General features: G+C 38.0%; 1 long non-coding RNA gene across 1 annotated transcript; it reads right to left on the minus strand.

Moving 5' to 3' along the window:
- Positions 1-6,176: 6,176 nt before the first annotated feature.
- On the minus strand, positions 6,177-6,697 carry LOC149202509 (uncharacterized). Its single transcript, XR_016253532.1, has 2 exons — positions 6,604-6,697; positions 6,177-6,512 (listed from the first exon to the last, which is right to left on the minus strand). It is a non-coding gene; the product is annotated as an uncharacterized LOC149202509 (long non-coding RNA).
- Between the last annotated feature and the right edge of the window lie 12,464 nt (positions 6,698-19,161).

Raw genomic sequence — 19,161 nt, forward strand, 5'->3', positions numbered from 1 at the left:
ACGCCATCAGTAGGCATTAACTCAGGTATGAGTTTAATCATTCACATATTCATTTATGTCGTACGCTACTTTTGGCATGACAGGTGTGATTCATGTTTATAACTTCTTTGAGAAGTAGGTAATAGGTTGTTGCATAACTACGTTCATAACGTTGGATTCCTGATGAGGATAAAAGACAATGAAACTTTTGTCGCACTTAAGAACAATATTGAACACTCATTGAGGAAGTGACGATCAACTACCAACTTTGATTTGCACATATGGCAATAACAACAATGCATATATTGAACTAGATTGAAATTACAATGAACGAAACTTAATAGACCAATGCATGAATATAAATCAGGGGGAACATCCTTGAATAGGATGAAAAATTGTTTTAAAAAAGACATTAGAAGAACCCCTTTAGATATTGAAAAAACATGCAATGGGTCAAGCAGCGAGACTTGAGTGTCATAACTAACTTTTGATTTAGCCTTGTCATGGATGCATGAAGATGATTGGTAGTTGAGATTGGTTAGTGTTGTATGACTAACCCATAGAATTTATATGCATTAATTGAATTGGACTAAGATTGCTACAATTCGTAAACAAGTAAAGTTGATTGATGACACATGCATGGAATGTGTGTGTGAAGATTCTTACTCTCTCTGTGCTATAGTTCTAGTTGTTTATGAGAAGAGTCTTAATTTTATTCACCATGAGAATGCATGATGAATAGTATATGCTTATGTCCTAATAGTTTTAATGATGATTACCTTCTAATTAACTGAAATCCATTAGCATGGTATGTGCTGATGTTAATCATTACTTGTTGGGAGATAAAAAAAAAAACCATTGGAGCCTCGATTAAATGATGGTTGAATTTATCTCTACTATGGGAATGATGGATTTCTTATGCATGTTGCATTCCAGTGTGAAGTTAAGGGTAGAGGCATGTTCAGTGGGTAACATTTCTAGGACCCATTCATGGTATAATTACATGTGATAATTATTCATAAATAGACTACCTGTGTTAATACAGTTGTCAGTAAACTCTAATTACCTTCCCCAACTATAGATGCTTCCAAAGGAAAAGGAAGCAAGGAGAAGGAAGAAGACCGTGCTGTAGAGACAGACGGAGATGGGAAAAAGAACTCGCTAAGTTTGGTGATGACCAGATAAAGCAAGCTTTGAGTGTTAGAATCTTGCGGAAGACTCTAAGTCTTGGGATGACTAGATAAGCGCTCGATGTGCATGTGAGTATTCCTTTGACCATGCTTAAGGAGTTGGAAAATGATAACTATAGAGTGTTGATGTTAATGATTTTCATAATGTCTCCTTGAACTCATTATTCTGAAATGGTCACATAGTAGTGTTATGATAGTTGTTGCATATAGCACCAAATGGTAGCTCTAGTGCATGTGTGACACTTAGGAGATTATGCTTCTAATTGCATAAGTAGAGCAATTGCTTCCGGTAAGGGTGGTTTAACTTGTTAGTTATGCATGTTGATCCAAGGATAAGATGAGTGTCTTGTTCAATTACTTGAAGAAAACGTATGAATGCTTTATATGATTTCTTAGTAGAGAAAGTATTTGAATGCATGCAATAAAAGAATGGTTCTTTTATAGATTTTCTTGGTAAAGAAAATGTGATAACGCATGCAGTTACAGATTGATTATTTTGTATGCTTTCTTAATAAAGCAAATAGATAGTTCCTATTAGAAAGACTCCATGTGAGTCTTGTGTGTGAAATGCTTGTCTCTTGTCTATAAAATCCTTGATAAATATAGCCAAAGTATCTTCTTGAGGGAAGAGGATGAGGTATATAAATGTCCTGAGGACATAGCATGGAAGGTGGCCAAGTTTGCTTGAATTAAAATATGTATCTTTATTTGATAAAAGCTTCTTGGAAAATATATATATATATATATATATATATATATATATGCTAATTGCATTATGATTCTAGTTAGTTTCTAAGTTCTAGTGAAATGATTATGCATTACATGCATGATAAAAGATAACTAAGGATGTGCTTCTAGGCACATAGATATTCATCCCTAATTTCTTGAGGAAAGAGTATATTACATATATACATAAATATAGTCTCATCCTAAGAGTATGCATACTTCATGTATGAAGATGCAGGATTTTATGAGAATTTTCTTGAAAATAAAAATAGAGGTTCTTTCCTTAAAGACACATTAGAATAGTGTTCATACAAGAACCAAAATCCTTACTTGTTTCATGAAAAGAACTATGTGCATTAAAGTAAAGTAATGGTGTTAGGAGAACACATGTTGCATATTGGTAGCTATTTTGACTTTGGAATTATGAGACTGTGCGTACTTAGAGGAAGTGGTCATGATAGCTTCCTTGAAAATAATAATCTCTTGGAGAGATTGTCTTGTTGGAAGAGCTGTGTTGATTGCTTGATTTGATGCATAAGAGATAAGTAAACCCTATTTTTGTATCTTGGTTTTTATGCCGAAAGATAGACCTCTTTAATAATTTTTTGAAAGGGAATCTTGAGAAATCCTCACATCGGAAGATAGAGAAATGAGGATTAAGATGACTTCCTTTAAGAAAGAGGTATTTGGTTTGTCGTATGAAATGATGGTGGTCTTCTAGTGAAGGGAATAAGTGTTGCATACATTAAAGAAGGGCTTATATGATAAGCAATAGTATGCACAAAGATTAGTCATTGTGACATAAGGGTTATGTTCTTGTATGTTAGAGAAATTATGTTTAATTACACTAACGATGCATGACCCAAGGTAGCCATAGTAAACGTAAGATAATACTTCATTAATGATGATTTGAATTGGAACAATAGACTATGGCAAAATTGGGAATGCTGAGAGTATTAACTCAAATGTTGTTGACATTTATACATTAATGAGTATTTGCATATGCTTTTATACATGACAATATTGTATCCATGAACATTCTTGGAAATGGAATATGTGCATATTTATAACTAACGTTGTTGATGGGATTAAGTAGTGGTAGCTTAATGACAACAAGAAAACTCATCACATAAATTGCTGCAATGTGAAATGCAATTATAAATGAGAAAGAATGATATTATATGATATGCATGAATTATGTTATTTGGAAAATTTGCATGCATACAACGTGTATGATGGATATGTTTCCCATCAATCTTGATGTTGTGGACCCATGTTGGGGGTTAAGTGTAAATGCATGGTATACATGCATGTTTGTTGTGCTAATGATAATGTTCATATGGTTCATTGTGTAAATTACTTGAGAAAGAGTAATAAAAGAGAAATTTAACATGCCAGATAGTTGCGGATAGTTGGGTTGATGACAGTTACCTGCCCGGAGGGGTTGATGGTACTTGTCTGCCCGGATTGTGAAAGGCTTGAATGCCTTGGGTTGATGACCATTACCTGCCCGGAGGGGTTGATGGTACTTGTCTGCCCGGATTGTGAAAGGCTTGAATGCCTTGGGTTGATGGCAGTTACCTGCCCGGAGGGGTTGATGGTACTTGTCTGCCCAGATTTCCTCTCCCTGGAATTCTTGAGCTGGCTGGCCAGTGGAATTCCATATTAGACCTGGTAAGGTCTCTATCAAAGAAACTGTCTGGATGTGAAAATGACTCGATTTGGTTGTGAGAACCAGTTTCCATGGGTTGGAAATTCTTTAGTCCATTGTGGACTCATGGCTAAAGGAATTAACTAATCAGCCATATGTTATGTTAAAAATGAATTTTACATATAGTTATATGTTATGCACATTTAATAAGAAATGAGCTTAGTGCTCAATAAAGAATAAATGGAAATTTTAATTCCTTTATTGTGTTATTAATGTTGTGAACATCTTAGTGGGAGCTAAGACAATTCTTGCTTGATGCAGTGATTGACTGTTTTGATGATTAGCGAGCTAGGTGCTCTTTTGGTGCTTCTTGAAGTACTTTACGGATGTCTTTAGTGAGAATTCGTTCAGTATGCACGTGAGCAGTGATTTATCATTTGATGATTAGTGTTAGTGCTCTTTAAGTACTTGTAAAAGTACTGTGATTTAGAAAGCATCTAACATTGCACAATTGATTGCTAGTCAAAAGTGTCTCATCTGACTCAAAATATAGTGACTAATGTGGTTGAATTTGTTAGTCATATATTGCAGGAACTACTTACCATGGAAGGTTGAAGAATTGTCCAACCTCTATTAAAAGGCTTACATGAAAGTATTCATTATTTTCAAGCATAAGATGGTAAGTTATGGTAAGTTGACACAGAGAATTGTTTATTATGAATGAATAAGGGCCAGGTGGTAGCGATTAGAAGTTGCATATTTTTGCAATTACGAATTATTATGACTATTGATGCTTATAACTAATGATATTTCTTATGACTATATCATTACTATTTTGTTTGTCATCTTTTCTTGGAATGAAGTCGTTGATTTCAAAGAGAAAGGATCACATTTTGTGTGGATTAGATGGTAAAACCACGAGTAAAATATCGAGTTCTGACGAAAGATGAACACCGAGGACGGTGTTCCTGTTAAGGGGGGGAGTATGTAATATACCTATTTTGATTAACCCCACGTAAAGTAATTTTAAATTACCAATCAGTTAATCAAACCTGCGTAAAAGTAATTTTAAATTACATATCAGTTACAACTAATTCTTGGCATTGGTTAAATGGATCAGCGAGCACCCTAACAGGGGGAGAAGGGAAGGTGGATGGAGAATGCGGTGCTGTGGGGACAGACAGAAGAGGTTTTCCTGTGGGAAAGACTGGAAGAAAAGAAAGAACAGACATCTGGTTAAGTCTGGTAAGGACCAGATAACCAGGCACAATAGTGCACAGATCTTGTTGAGGGTTGTAGGCTTGCAAGATGGCTCGGGGGGAGATCTCCATTGTATGAAGGAATCTCACGGATGGGAGGAAGAGCAGAATCGAAGCACAGGTGACTTGCGCGAGTACCTATTGACTCTAGTGGACCAGGTATGGATTCAAACCAGAGACCTTTTTAGTTAAAGATTAGTTACAGAAAATACAGTAGTTAACCAGAACTGTGCTACATCTCTTAAGAGACTCTCATAGTGTTGACACACTATTAAAGAGAAAGTTACATTCAGGACTGAGTATTAGACAATATCTCAGTATTTATATACTGTCATGAGCAGGACTAAATTCAGAATAGAATGTTAGTCAATGATATAGTGACTGTATGAATGCCTATGTGTAGGACTCAGTAAGAACACTAGTCGACTATAAGATTTAAGACTAAATCTGCTATGGAAATGTTACACTGTTAACAGTAGTAAAATGAAATCATGTTGGCGGAAAGAGTTTTACGCCTTAAAAACAGTCACAGAACAGAGGAATGGTTCTGAAAAAAAAAACGCATAATCAACAGACTTGTAATACGTACGGAGATATGTCCATAAAAGAAAGCTTAACGAGACAATTTATTAGTCAAACTTTACATAGACTCTACAGTTAAAAAATGAGTCGGAAACCTCAGTGCCATGGAGAAAAACACTATAATATGGCGGACTCAAACCCTCTGTGCTGGAAAACAGGAAACCCTTAGTAAAGTATAGGGTAACTGTAAAAGTATTGGATTCAACGGACGAGTCTAAATATAAACCAGCGGACAGATCTGGATATGAAACTATTATGCAGGCTATCTGTAGGTACGTATATCATATACAAAGATCTCAGTGTTACAATACATAATAGTCGTAAACACAGGATGCATAAACCAGACTCCATGAGTTACAATAAGGAAATGAACCGAAATCAGAACAAGAACCTGTGTATGTCAAGTTATAACTTCTGAAACTCTAATGAGTAAGTGCTTCCGCGTTCATAAGAACAGCGTTGCACCGTGAAGTCATTTAATCTTGTAAAAGTTGTATTAAGGCAACAAATCACATGAACATTGACATTAAAAGGCACAAGACCGTCATACAGTCGAATAAACTTGATGAGCCAGCCGTCGCTGAGGACGAGTGACTATTATACAAGATATTAAAGAAGGGTTTGGAATACCCATTAAGCGAAATATGTCTGTAGCTAAACATGCACGGAAAGCAAAATTGCTAAGCATACAAACTTCGAATTTTATCAACCGTTAACTATAAATCATAACTGAGAACAACAACAAAGTATAATGTCCAGATATGATAAACATAAATATTGACAGTATCATAGCCCTGAAAAGTAAACCGCATAGCTGCATGAATATTAACTACAATCTCAAATAAATAGGGTCTGGAGTGGCAGCCCGAACAACATTACTGTTACAATCAAATTTAAATATCGCACAGTAGAATCTGTGGATTTAAGTCTGAATAGGGCTCAAAAGCTATACATTAAAAACCCTGAAAGACTAATCTATTCTGAAGCTCCGCCGAGTACAAACACTCACCAGGTCGGAGATGTTATCAATCAAACATTAAAATAGAGAAATGTAATTGAGAGGGTTTCCGGTTGGGGAGAGTTCCTCATCAAAGATAGCCCGGAAAACCCAAGTGAAATGGCGGGCTGCATGGAAAGGAAACAACATAAATAACCATACCAAACGCGCAGGCTTGTTTATAAGCATGAGAATCTGCGGTAGGGGACGAGAGCCTACCTTTGCCGCTGAAGAGAGCTGAGTAGCAAAGGGGAGTCACCTCCAATCCATCGAAGCCGCAGTCGCATAAACCACCTGCACACTGTCAAAGAAGAAGGATTAACCTCAGAGCACTTTGTTGCAGCATAAACCGTAATCAAACAATCAATATAACTGGTATCAAATGTGATTACCTGTTGAAGTTGTGTCTGGTGTGTTCGGACTCTCAGAGGAGTTGCAGGTTGAAACTGCAGATACGGGCCTCGAGCCTGTATGGAAACTCCCAGCAGTGCGGAATGAAATGGGTAACAAGTGAACGCCAAGGCTTCACTGGGAGTTTAAGTATCCACCCAAAACCTCGCAAACCATCCTGACCCTCCATCTGTCAGCCTGAATCGTGACCGCCCATACACGGCGGGAAAACGAGTTGATAAGGCCGAGGACACCGGGTTCAAGGTGTCACATGGTCTGGTGAACGGACCTTGCCACCTGTGTCAATTTGCATTAAGTCTCGGTAGGAGCTGGCATCAGAAGTGACTGTAGCTGGACAGTCAAAACCTGCGCCATTCAATGCCACAGTACCCTAGGGTGGGTAAGGGTTAGTGCGGTGAAAAGACCATGGGTCATAACCTTATACCACTCAACGTAAACTTGGTAACCCGTATAATAAGTTGTAGGGTCTTTCAATAAAGTTACAGTTCTGTAATAATGATAAACGCAAGGTGGGATGGCTGTCTATTTGATAGACAAGCAGCCATGTTCTATGAACCATTGCTAATATGGTTATGTTATTGTATGTAGGATATATGTATGGATATATATAAAAAAAAAATTTACTATGACATTTATGCTATGAGATTAAGGTCGTGACACAAAATGTTTGGATTTCAAATCTTATAATGGAAAGTGCTTTTACACACTTTTAAACATATTTTCAATTTTTTTATAGAATTGTAATATTTAGTGTTTACACATATTTTTCTTGAAGGAAAAATGGTAATTTTATTATAAATTAAAATTACATGTTGTATATGCTCTACAGTGTCTAAGCATATAAGTTAAGCTAGTGCAGCGAAAAAATCAAAGGAACCTAGAACAGTGAAGAAAACCACCATTGGGACCAAGTAATTTACAATTGCTAGTTGATTTTCTTGTATCATTAGATTTTTCTTATCTAGGTCTTAGCTCTCAAATGCATATGTTCATTTGTACCCTTCCATTTACATACTTACCAATGTATGTTTATGCTTTAGTCATACAAAAAAAATTATTAAATTGAAAATATAATTATATAAAAATATTAATTAAATTTATTATAGAAATTGAAAAATAAATTTTAATTATTTTTATAATTTTTGTATTATTTTAAAAATAAATATATTAATAATATATATTTTTAAAATTATTTCTTTTCATATTTGGAGTTAAATGAAAAATTGTTAAGTGATAAATTTTATTTCTAATTTAAATTTATTTTCTAAATAGAAATATTATTTTTAGTATTTTTTTTCCAAAAGTAAAAATATATTTTTGATATTTATTAAATAAATATCAAAGAATATTATTTTTTGGATCACTTAATAGATATTTTATCTTAGTATTCAAAATATGTTTTAATCATATATAAAAGATTTATTAATTTAAAAATATAATTATATAAAAATTATTTAATTAAATTTGAGTTATAATAAATTAAAGAGATGGAAAAAATATTTTTAATTATTTTTATTATTTTAAAAATAAATATATTATTAATAAAAAATTATAAATATTTATACAAGATGATATCTCTCACACTTTATCTCTTTGCAAAATGTAATTTTAGTTATTTATTGTTTTCTTACTTCAATTTAGCTATATTTAAATTAAATGATACTAGCTACTATGTAACACTTGTTATTATTTGATTTAATATTTCATTTTACAAATACTATAATATTTCTTTCATATTCAATCAATATTTAAATGTTTATACCATTATGATTTAGTTTTTTTAAATAAAAACTTACCATTAGATTTATGTTATATTTACTTGTCATTTGTTTGTATATATAGTTGTTAGGTGGTTTATACAATTATGGAATGAAATACAGGAGAAGATTTAGGGGTACAAATTTTAATCCAGAACTTTTTTTTAGATTCTGGTTGCTATCTTCTTTGTAACAATTTTAGATTTTGGTTGCTAACTTCTTTATAACAATTTTTTTTTTTTAATTACATGTAATAAATTTTTTATATTATCATTATTTTTGGTAAGTAAGATTTTTTTATTTTTTTTTTCATTATTTAATTATGGATTTTCACCTTGTTAACTATTATCTAACCACTTTCATTTATAAGAGGGGTTTTAAAAACGTGAAAATCAAAGTCAATATATTGTAAGTATTAGGGGGGAGTTTAGGTATTAGGGGGTTTATAAGTGTGGAGAGGTATAAAAGAAGGTATGTAGTCAAAACAAGGGGTTGTTTTATTGGAAAGATGTATTAGAATGGGGTTCAAAAATTATGTGGGAGGTATTTATCAATACCAAGTGAAATGAGGGGTATTATTTAATATTCCATAAAGTGTGCGCTATGTTACAAGCTATATCAGAAGGTACATTGAATTTCAACCTTGAGGTTTGAAATTTAGTGAACCTAAAAAAATAAATTTAAGGTTCTCTCATAACCATTGACCAAATTAATATATGGAAACCCATAATTTTATGTTACAACTCAAGCTTGCAATCTATCCTTACAAATTCCAAATCCATGATAACATTTTTATGTTAATTGATATTAATTTCTTATATTTCATTTTAAATTTTATATATGGACAAATCTAATGCAATGTCATGCAACATCATCAGAACCTCATTAAAAACTTCAAATTCAAACTGATCCTAATCGTCATTAAAAACTTGAAATTCAAACTAATCCTAATCGTTGCCAAACCTGAACCATATGACTTGAGTTCCAAGTTTATTAGATGATATCTTATTTTTTATTTTTAGATTAAATTGTGTTTATTTTATATTAACCTATTTTATATAGGACCATGTTAAATAAATTTGTTTAAATGCTTGAATATTCATTTTTAATGGAGCTCCTTTTAATAATAACCTTTAGAAAAAAATTTAAGCATTTTTCCATAAGGGGGTCATACAATTCGTATAGGCATGTCATACAACTTATAATAAGCCACACTCTTAATAAATTGTATGGTGATTTCATTAACTACGTAGTGTTGTTTTGTAGCTTGTTGATGTGTCTTTGTAAGTTTTTAAAAAGAATAAAATGTTGATTTTAAAAGAGAAATTACTCGTGTGCGTGTAAAATTGATTTCATGTTTCCGTTATTTAAATTCTCATTATTGTGTGATTGATGCCATGGTATAAAATGCAATTTCAACCTTAATGAAATTTAACAATGACGAGGTTGATTGAGATGATAATGAAATTTAACAATGACGAGGTTGATTGAGATGATAAGGATTTTACTGACCTAGGTTTGGAAATTTTTTGTATGGTATCATCCTAAATTCTCTGATTAAGATTCTCAAGGATTTGCAACAAGAAATCATGTATCAAGAAGAAGGGATTGCAATTGGAAAGTTTCACATTTTTGTTTTTAAAATTGAGAGTTTGTGGAGTGGATTTCATATAGACGGAAACAACATGCCTCACGTTTGAGGACGTATTTTATGGTTCCTTGAATTTCTTAACATGGAAGGTGAAGTTACACTCTTACTAAAAGATAATGATCTTTTGGATATTGTCAAGGATGTTGTGACTTTTCCTAGAGATCTACAACATTTGGCAACTCATAACAAAAAGAAAGGGAAGGCTAAGTAGATTATCTTGGATGCCAAAAAGTATCATCTAATCTCTCATGTATCTAAGAAGAAGATGTTGAAGGATATGTTTGATGCCCTCATTGGTTTTTTCCGTAGTTAGAACATAAAAAGGAAGATGATATTGTGGAAAAAACTCACATCCATAGTTATCACAAAACGAGACACAATAAGCAATTACCTTATGAATGTCACACAGATTTCTAATCATCTTACAACTTTTGGAGATAATATTGAAGATGCATGGCTAGTGAACATGGCATTGAATGGATTCCTAACTTTAGTGGAGACATTTTTCAAAGTTATTTTCACTTGGGTAAACCTTCTTGATTTTGAGAGCCTTTATGATGATTATATCCAAGAGGAGACTCAAATGGAGTCAAAAACTAGCAAGAAATATGGTGAAGACAAATTAGCTCTATTTGGTTATTCAAATAATGACAAAGGTAAAAAAGTTGAAAATGGCAAGGGAAAGAGTGAGGACTCGACCTCATATCTAGGAAAGAAGAACTTGAATAAAACCAATTATTCTATTTGTCATAAGCATAGTTATTATGTATCACCGCATCTAGAGAAAAATAAGGGTAAAGGGGAGCGATATTAGAAGAAGGTAGTAGCCTCTACACAAATATAGTTGAATGAATTAATGTTGTTCAAGAAGGATTTTTTGATGATATTTTTCCCTTATACCAACATAATTCTAAAGTGTGCATGGTATGTGGATAGTGAGGCATCTTGACATATGACATTAGCCCATCAATTATTTCATAATTTGAATAATTCAGACACAAAAGAATAGGTTGATCTTGGTGATGATGCCAAGCACCCAATAGTAGGAATTGGTACTATTCCCTTCTAGTTCGAGTCAAGTAATTATTTATATTTTGATGATGCCTTGTTTGTACCATTTCTCAAGAAGAATTTTCCTTTAACCGCCATCATGGAGGATAAGGGATTTACAGTTGATATTAGAAACTAACTATTTCTCATTAGGATAAATGATTATAGCCTTGATACTCAGGTAATAGGTATTAGAGAAGGTCATTCATATATGTTGTAGGGTGAACCTATTTGAGCCTTAGTGCATAGCACTGAAAAGTTGTGGCATAATTGGATGGGGTAGTTGCATCATAGGGCATTACTTATTCTGAGGGAGATAGCCATGAGTCTTCTATAGTTCAATATTGAGCAACAAGCTATATGCAAAAGGTGCACACTTCGCAAGCATGTCAAGACTACTATCCCAAGTCGTGATTATAGGTCCAAGGAGATTCTAGACCTAGTGTTGGCTTGGTGGGGCTTGACTCAGGTTCAATGTTAGTTAGCCAAACAAATCCCTACACTATTGTCCCTTTCGGAATCAGCCCACGGAGCGTGGACCGAAGTCTCACCCGAAGCAATATGGGGGGATGCTGGAACCAAGTTTCCGCACCCTGAGATGGTCGTGATGTAAATTTATTCCTTCTATTCCTACTCTCACGTAGTTTGTTAAGTTCTAGGGCCCTGTCATTCTAGCCCTTTATTCTGCACTTCGGTACCTCCGCGAAGGGGTACGATTGGCCTTCACTCAACCCTAACCTGCGGTTAAGATACTTTTGCGCTACTAGGGCAACATAGCGTGTAGATTCCCAAATTATCTTAAGCGTCTTACTTATCTTATTAAACGAACATAGTTAGCGCCACATAAATAGATATTCTTACGTGCGTTCAATTATCCAGTGTAATTACATACATTCATGTATCATATAAGCATTATAAATGAAATTCATACACAATATGACAAGATGAATTAATAGGAAACAAAGACACGGAATTTGTAAAATGCTTATCTTTATTGATATCTTCAGATGATTACAGACTTTATCCGCCCTGTGCACACAGCTGCAAGTGTCCGTGCACTCAGCTGCGGACTTCTACGCTAGGCCTCTGTGCACTCAGATGTAGAGCCTCTACCTACGCTACGACCCGAGACCTAGACTTCTCTCCTTATCACTCAAGAATTCTTCTACAACTTATTACTCGTTAAGACTACTTAGAGCTTACTTAGCTCTTTTTATAAAATCCCATGGTCTATGGACCATGGGTAGATCTTTTATAGCCAACTTTACTTTACAAAATAAGAGCGGATAACCCTTTATGACTCATGACACCTTCGCACTCTGCAACCACAAAATGCAAAGTCTTTAAAACTTTATTACAAAATTCGGCCCAAAACATGGGCTTTTAGCCAGAAAACTGTCCTTGGGGGATCCCATTCCCAACAGGCCCCCAACACAAACATCGTGACTCCCTCTCAAGTCACTTGGCAGGCGTGGAGATCTTAGCGCGAAGACCTCCCAGCTCTACCCTTATGACTAAAACCTCAGCAGTGCACTGTGCAGCCGCTTGCTTTGCGTCTTTAACCATATTCTCGGTCACTGCTACTAAACTATCGGCCTACAGCTTTTACTGAGTTGCTTGCAAAGTAGTAATCTTTCCTTCGAGTTTGTCACTGTGTAAGCCTCATCCAGCCAAGGCTTCAGTCGTCCCTTTAGCACTGCTTCCTTGTGCAGCGCTGTATCCACCTGTTCCTTCAACTACTTGGCCTCCTGCATCTTTGCTAGTCTCTATGTGAGTGTGACAGTTCGTGTTGTGCCTTTGAATTCATCATAGCATTGTTGCATCTCGCACGCTTCTGTCTCCAGTCACTGTACATTAGGGTCCTCTTGCAATCTTGTCAGGACCTCGAACGATGCTCAAACATTTGCATGAAGTCTGCTACTGTGCTGTCAACCGCCACTACTACTTTTGTGACAGTGGTCACCCGCTGCTCCCTTACTTTTGGTGGAGCTAAAGGTTGGGCCTTCAATTACAACTTTATGATCTGCAAGTTCAACTCCAACTGAACCCTAGCCATTTCTGTACAAATTTCACACACCCCCGTGGCCAGCTTGTGGACACACACCTCGGCTGGTTCTTTCTCAAGAATGGCCAACTCTAGGACCTTTCGGCATTCCTCCTTGATGACTTGCATTATGTGCTTGTTCTGATTGGTCACCTCGGTCACAACGGCGATGACAAGGTCTCGCTGTAGTTCCATATGCTCATTGTTAATATCCTGCTCACTAATCACCTAGAGGGCATGGTGCTCATGGGCCCTCATCTCCGCAATCACTCCATCATGCAAAAGGTGGAGCGCTTCACCAGGGAGCGCTACCAAATTCAACCCTACTCCTTTGAGGGTGCTGATAGTGGGCCTATCAACTTCATTTTCCATGGTCAGTGCTCCATTAGGGAGCCCTATCGTGCTGGAGGCCTTCACGTGCAACATCTTAGCAGCTTCTGAAGTGCCAATAGTAAGGCTGGTAGACACCGTGCTAGCTTGTGACGTGCGGGTCTGCAGCTCCTGCAAACCTGTCTGGATAGCCCCCAAGATTATTTTTTGCTACTACTCAAACTGTTGTAGGGCCTCCATGTTGACATCCTGCATTGTGTCACCAATGTCATGCAAGTTGCCCTCTGTGAGGTTGATTAGGTCCAATGATGTCTTAGTAGCCTTGGATTTCTTCATGGACCCTCCTTTCTCTTACTCCCTTAGACGCTTGATGCGGGCAGATGTCGCCTATGGGTCTACGCCTTTTGTTTGCTTGTTTGTCTCCTCCTCTGTCTCAGGTGAAGGCGACCTTGCACCTTTGTCAGAGCCTCGCTCTGTTCCACATGTTTGCTTCTCTGTCTGCTAAGTGGCATTGTGCTCCTGCAAACCTGTCTGGATAGCCCCCAAGATTATTTTTTGCTACTACTCAAACTGTTGTAGGGCCTCCATGTTGACATCCTGCATTGTGTCACCAATGTCATGCAAGTCGCCCTCTGTGAGGGTGATTAGGTCCAGTGATGTCTTAGTAGCCTTGGATTTCTTCATGGACCCTCCTTTCTCTTACTCCCTTAGACGCTTGATGCGGGCAGATGTCGCCTATGGGTCTATGCCTTTTGTTTGCTTGTTTGTCTCCTCCTCTGTCTCAGGTGAAGGCGACCTTGCACCTTTGTCAGAGCCTTGCTCTGTTCCACATGTTTGCTTCTCTGTCTGCTAAGTGGCTTCAACGGCCTCCTTCTTTCTCTTTTAGGCCAGTTGTGTCATCTTTAGCTTGGTCTCCTCCTTCTTTCTCTATCCGACAGACTTGACCCCTCCCACCTTTAAGTCTATTGTAGTGCGCCTCTCTACCGACCATCGATTAAGTATTGCATTAATGGCATCATCCGTTGCCAGATAAGGAGGGTCATACCATTTCTGTGTAGGGTCCTCCCACGCCGTAATGGTCACATGGTGAAAATCTGCTTTGAACTCTACATAGCGCTGTAGGTTGGAAAACATCGTAGGCAACAACTATGTTTGCGATTAGTGGCCATGCAGATGTTCATCTCCATCAAGATCCAGAAGATCTTGCTATCCTTGATTCGTTGCGCATCCTTGGTCACCCACATCAAAGCGTACTTCGCTGCTTCTAGTAGTTCTAGTGTGACCGAATGGAATTGGCTGTCCTCTAGCATCTCCCATGTTACCAGCATAATCAATAGCAAGAGCCACGCGTAGTGGAATGTCTTGTTGAGCTCCTGTGCTTCGCAGTAGTTCGCAAGGAACTCACCGCGGAGATAGTATTCCCAATTGAACTAAACTCCTTCAGCGCACTAGGCTGGTAGCGTGACGACAGGCACCAACACCTCACTGGCACAACACTTCTTCATCACCTTCCCTATTAGAATCTATGTAGCTACCTTTACAATAGGGTCACAAATGCTGGATATGACATATCCACACAGCTTCTTTACCAACTTAAACTTCTCTTTCATGGCCTCCACGAGGGCCTGCTCAACACCTTTTCTGCCAAATATCATGGCTAGATTTTCTCCTATGTAGGGAGACTACGTGATCTTGTAGATCAATCTATCAGTAATGGGTATTGGCTCCTCCAGCCACAAACACCCATCATGCACCAAGCATTGTAGCTACTTGATGACTGCTACTATAATCGGGGTGTTGTTGTAGTGCGACACGTAAAGCATATTGAGTAACCCTACCTTGTCTACTCTTTTGAGCCACTTCCGCAGCTCCAATGCGGTCATTCAAGTGGTTGTATCGATAATGGGACGCATCAGCTACTCGGTCACCAGGCGTGGGAATTTCTCATGGTTATCCAAGTCCCAGTCTTCAAGTTTTAACAGAGGAACCCACCCCAAGTGCGGTCCTTCAAAAACAATTTCATCCAATAACAGAGGGGTTTTGCAAGGGTACCTTGCTCTCATCGATATCCTTCAGTACCTTAGCCTTGCACTTGCACGAAGGGATGTACTCAGGCAACCAGGTGATAGGGTCATCACCCTGGGCTTCAAATGCCTCCACATATATTCCCACATCCTCATCATCCATAGGGATGTCTTCGATTTCTTCCTCCTCTGGCTCCAAATTGATGGCTTTGCCCTTCTCCTATGCCGTAGGCTTCAATGGGTTTCTTCTTGGCAATGCGTGTATTGGTATCGAAAGATGCCTGCCCTTATTATACTTTGCACTTTCCTTGGTTGGGGTGGTCTTTGGTCTCAGCATCCTTGGTGATTTGGGGACTTCTGCTAATACTTCGGCAACCTCGGGAGCAACTTCTTCGGCCTCCATATCAATTTGCGTCACCGACTCCTCTGCTTCGGTATCTATAGCTTCTATGGGTGCCAACATGATGTTCTGCAATAACTCCCCTGTCTCCTTCGACAATGTCTCAAATACTGAACTAGCTATCAGAAATTCAAAGTGCTCGCGGTTCATGTGCGCTTCAGAACTCAACAACTCAATTCTTGAAATGCCAAGTGTTTTTCATTGGAAAAATACTTGTAATTTATAGGGCATTTTGAATTCAAATTCGACGGTTCCCCCCCAAATTTGGTTCATTAATACCAGATTGGCGACAAATTTTCAAGGATATGATCCATAAATTCTGTCTTAAATGTTGGCTGCCCGCTCTATTTGGTCGCATTTCTATAGTCAAATCATGAACAGTGACTTGAATGGTCACTTTCCGATTGACCTGCGCAATTTCTTCCTGGGTAGTGCAGCTCCCTTCATGCTTCCGTGAACCTTGTGACACTTCCTTACTTCGCACAATCATCCAATCACGCAGCTCCCCAACTTGGGCATTGTATTTTATAATCTCGTGCCTCCTTTCAGCTGCCTGGAGTGATAAGACTATGCTACTTTCATATAGTCACATGGCCTTACCACCGGTGTATGTCTTCAAGCGACTCCTGTTCACCTTTCCTGGGAAGGGACCTCCATTAAATTTGGCCAATTGAACCGCTACTCCATCGGTAATCTCCTTAATGACATAGGGCCCTAACCAGTGCATTCTGAATTTACCTAGAAATTTATCAAACTTCTTATCATATAACAAAACTAGGTCATTTACCTTAAAGGTGCACAGCTTAATGTTCCGATCATGCCATGCTTTTTCGCGCTGCTTTTGGACCTATTGGTGAAATCCAGCTAGAAATCCTTCTTCCTCATGCTCAGCCAGATGCACGAGCCTCTCTTCCAGGGCTCCACGATCCGTCATACCTGTGAATGCCACTATGCACAAACCAGGCACTATGTATTCCATGGGCATTACGCTTCCACACCATATACAATCCTAAAGGGTGTTTTTCCAGTAGGCCCATAGTACTACAGGTATGCACAGGTCCCAATCACTTTGCTGAGTGTTGCAAATCATGGTCAACACATTTTCTAGCACTTTATTGAATGCTTCCACCATCTCGTTAGCTTATGGGTGATAAGGCGTGATCTTCTGGTGATATACATGAAATTCCTCCATCAGCGCGTTGATCGTCTCATTCAGAAAGTGCATACCGCGATAACTCATAAAAATCTTTAGACACCCTAATCACGTCAGTACATACTCAAAGAGGAGCTTCGCAGTCCATGCCCGTACAATCCTTTATAGGCTGTGCCACTGCCCATTGAGCCAAATACTTAGTCGCGGTGATAATGTATCGTGCTCCCATCTTCTTCCCTTGGGGTTGAATAGGTCCCACAAAATCTATCACCCATTTAGGGTTGCAATGTCTTCTGTGGGTTCAAAGGAATCTCATCCCTTTGTGAGGGTCTTCTAGTCCTTTGACACACATCACATGCTTTGCAATATGCTTTTAAGTCCTGATGGAGGGTTGGCCACCACAACCCTGCACGTAGAATCTTCTGCGCAGTCGCTCCCCCTGCATAATGTCCTCCCATGGCGCCCCCATGAGCATCTGTGAGGACACTACTCCTTTCAAATTTTGGTACATATCGTCACAATATTTCATCAAACCCCATTTTGTACAGATGCCCAACAATGACAAAAAAGTTCGTCGCGCACACCACTAACTCCTAATGGATGGTGTATCCTTCCAGGGCAGTTCTTGTCGTTAGGAAGTGTATGATATCTTCAAAATGACTATTCGTGATGTGTACTGTAAATAACTATGCGTCAGGCAATCCCTCCTCTAAATTAGTGGGATCTTCCCCTGTTTCGATGTGCGCCAGATGGTCTGGTCCCGCGTTCAGTCATCCAGGCTTCCAAATAACTTCAAAATAATACTCCTGGAACAGTAAAAACCACCTGTAGATTCTACCCCCCAACACAGGCTTATTGACTAGGTATTTCAACGTGGAATGATCCATATACATCTTAAAATGGCTACCCAGCAAATGGTGTCTAAACTTCTGGAGCACATATACCATGGTTAACCCTTTGCGCTCAGTGGTGGAATAGTTCTTCTTCGCCTTGGATAACCTTCTGTTTGCGAACGATATAGGATGGTCCAATTCTTCTCTGCCAACCTATGTCAGTACTGCTCCCAGCTCTATACATGACACATCGACATGTACATGAAACTCCTTCTTCCAATCCGAGAAGACTAAAATCGGTATAGTAACCATCTTTTCTTTCAATACATCCAAGATTTTCTTATAGTCCTCGTTCCAAAAGAACGTGACATCCTTTTTCAACAACTTCTCCATAGGCGCAGTGATCTAGGCATAGCCCTCGATAAACTTCCTGTAGTATCTAGTATGCCCTAGGGTAGTGCACAACTGTTTCACACTCCTTGGCACTTCTATGTTAAGTATCACTACAATCTTCATGGGATCTACCATTAGTCCCTGTCTACAAACCACATGACCCACCAGGGTCCTAAAAGGAACACAAAACATGCAATTCTTTAGATTGAGCACGATCTGGTATGTTCGATAGGTATCTAGCATTAGGCACAAGCTTGCTACATGGCATTTCACTAGCCCAAACATAGTCCATTCATCAAAGTATACTTCCAAGAACTTGTGAATAAATTCCTTAAACACTGCAATGACTATGCGTGAAAAAATCAAAGGTGCATTCTTCAATCCGAAAGGCATCACAGTGTACTGAAAACATCCCCACTCAGTCTCGAAGGTTGTCTTGCTCCTATCCTCCGGTGCGATTTTGATCTGATGGTACCCAGAGAACCCATTAGTGAAGGAATAAGCTTCTTGTCCACCCACATTGTCCAACACTTCATCAATGAACGGAGTCGGGAAAGGATAATGTACACAAGCGTCATTCAACTTCCTAAGATCTATGCATATCCTTATTTCATCCTTATGCTTCTTTTGTTGTACCACCATTGGGCTTACCTAATCAGATTCTTATACGAGCTCAATGATGCCTATAGCAAGCATCTTGTCTAGCTGACAGCGAACTTTCTCCTTATACT

This window comes from Pinus tabuliformis, chromosome 2_1 (assembly GCF_031772625.1).
Source record: "Pinus tabuliformis cultivar Carrire ecotype Pingquan chromosome 2_1, CPIR1, whole genome shotgun sequence".
Lineage (NCBI taxonomy): Eukaryota > Viridiplantae > Streptophyta > Pinopsida > Pinales > Pinaceae > Pinus > Pinus tabuliformis.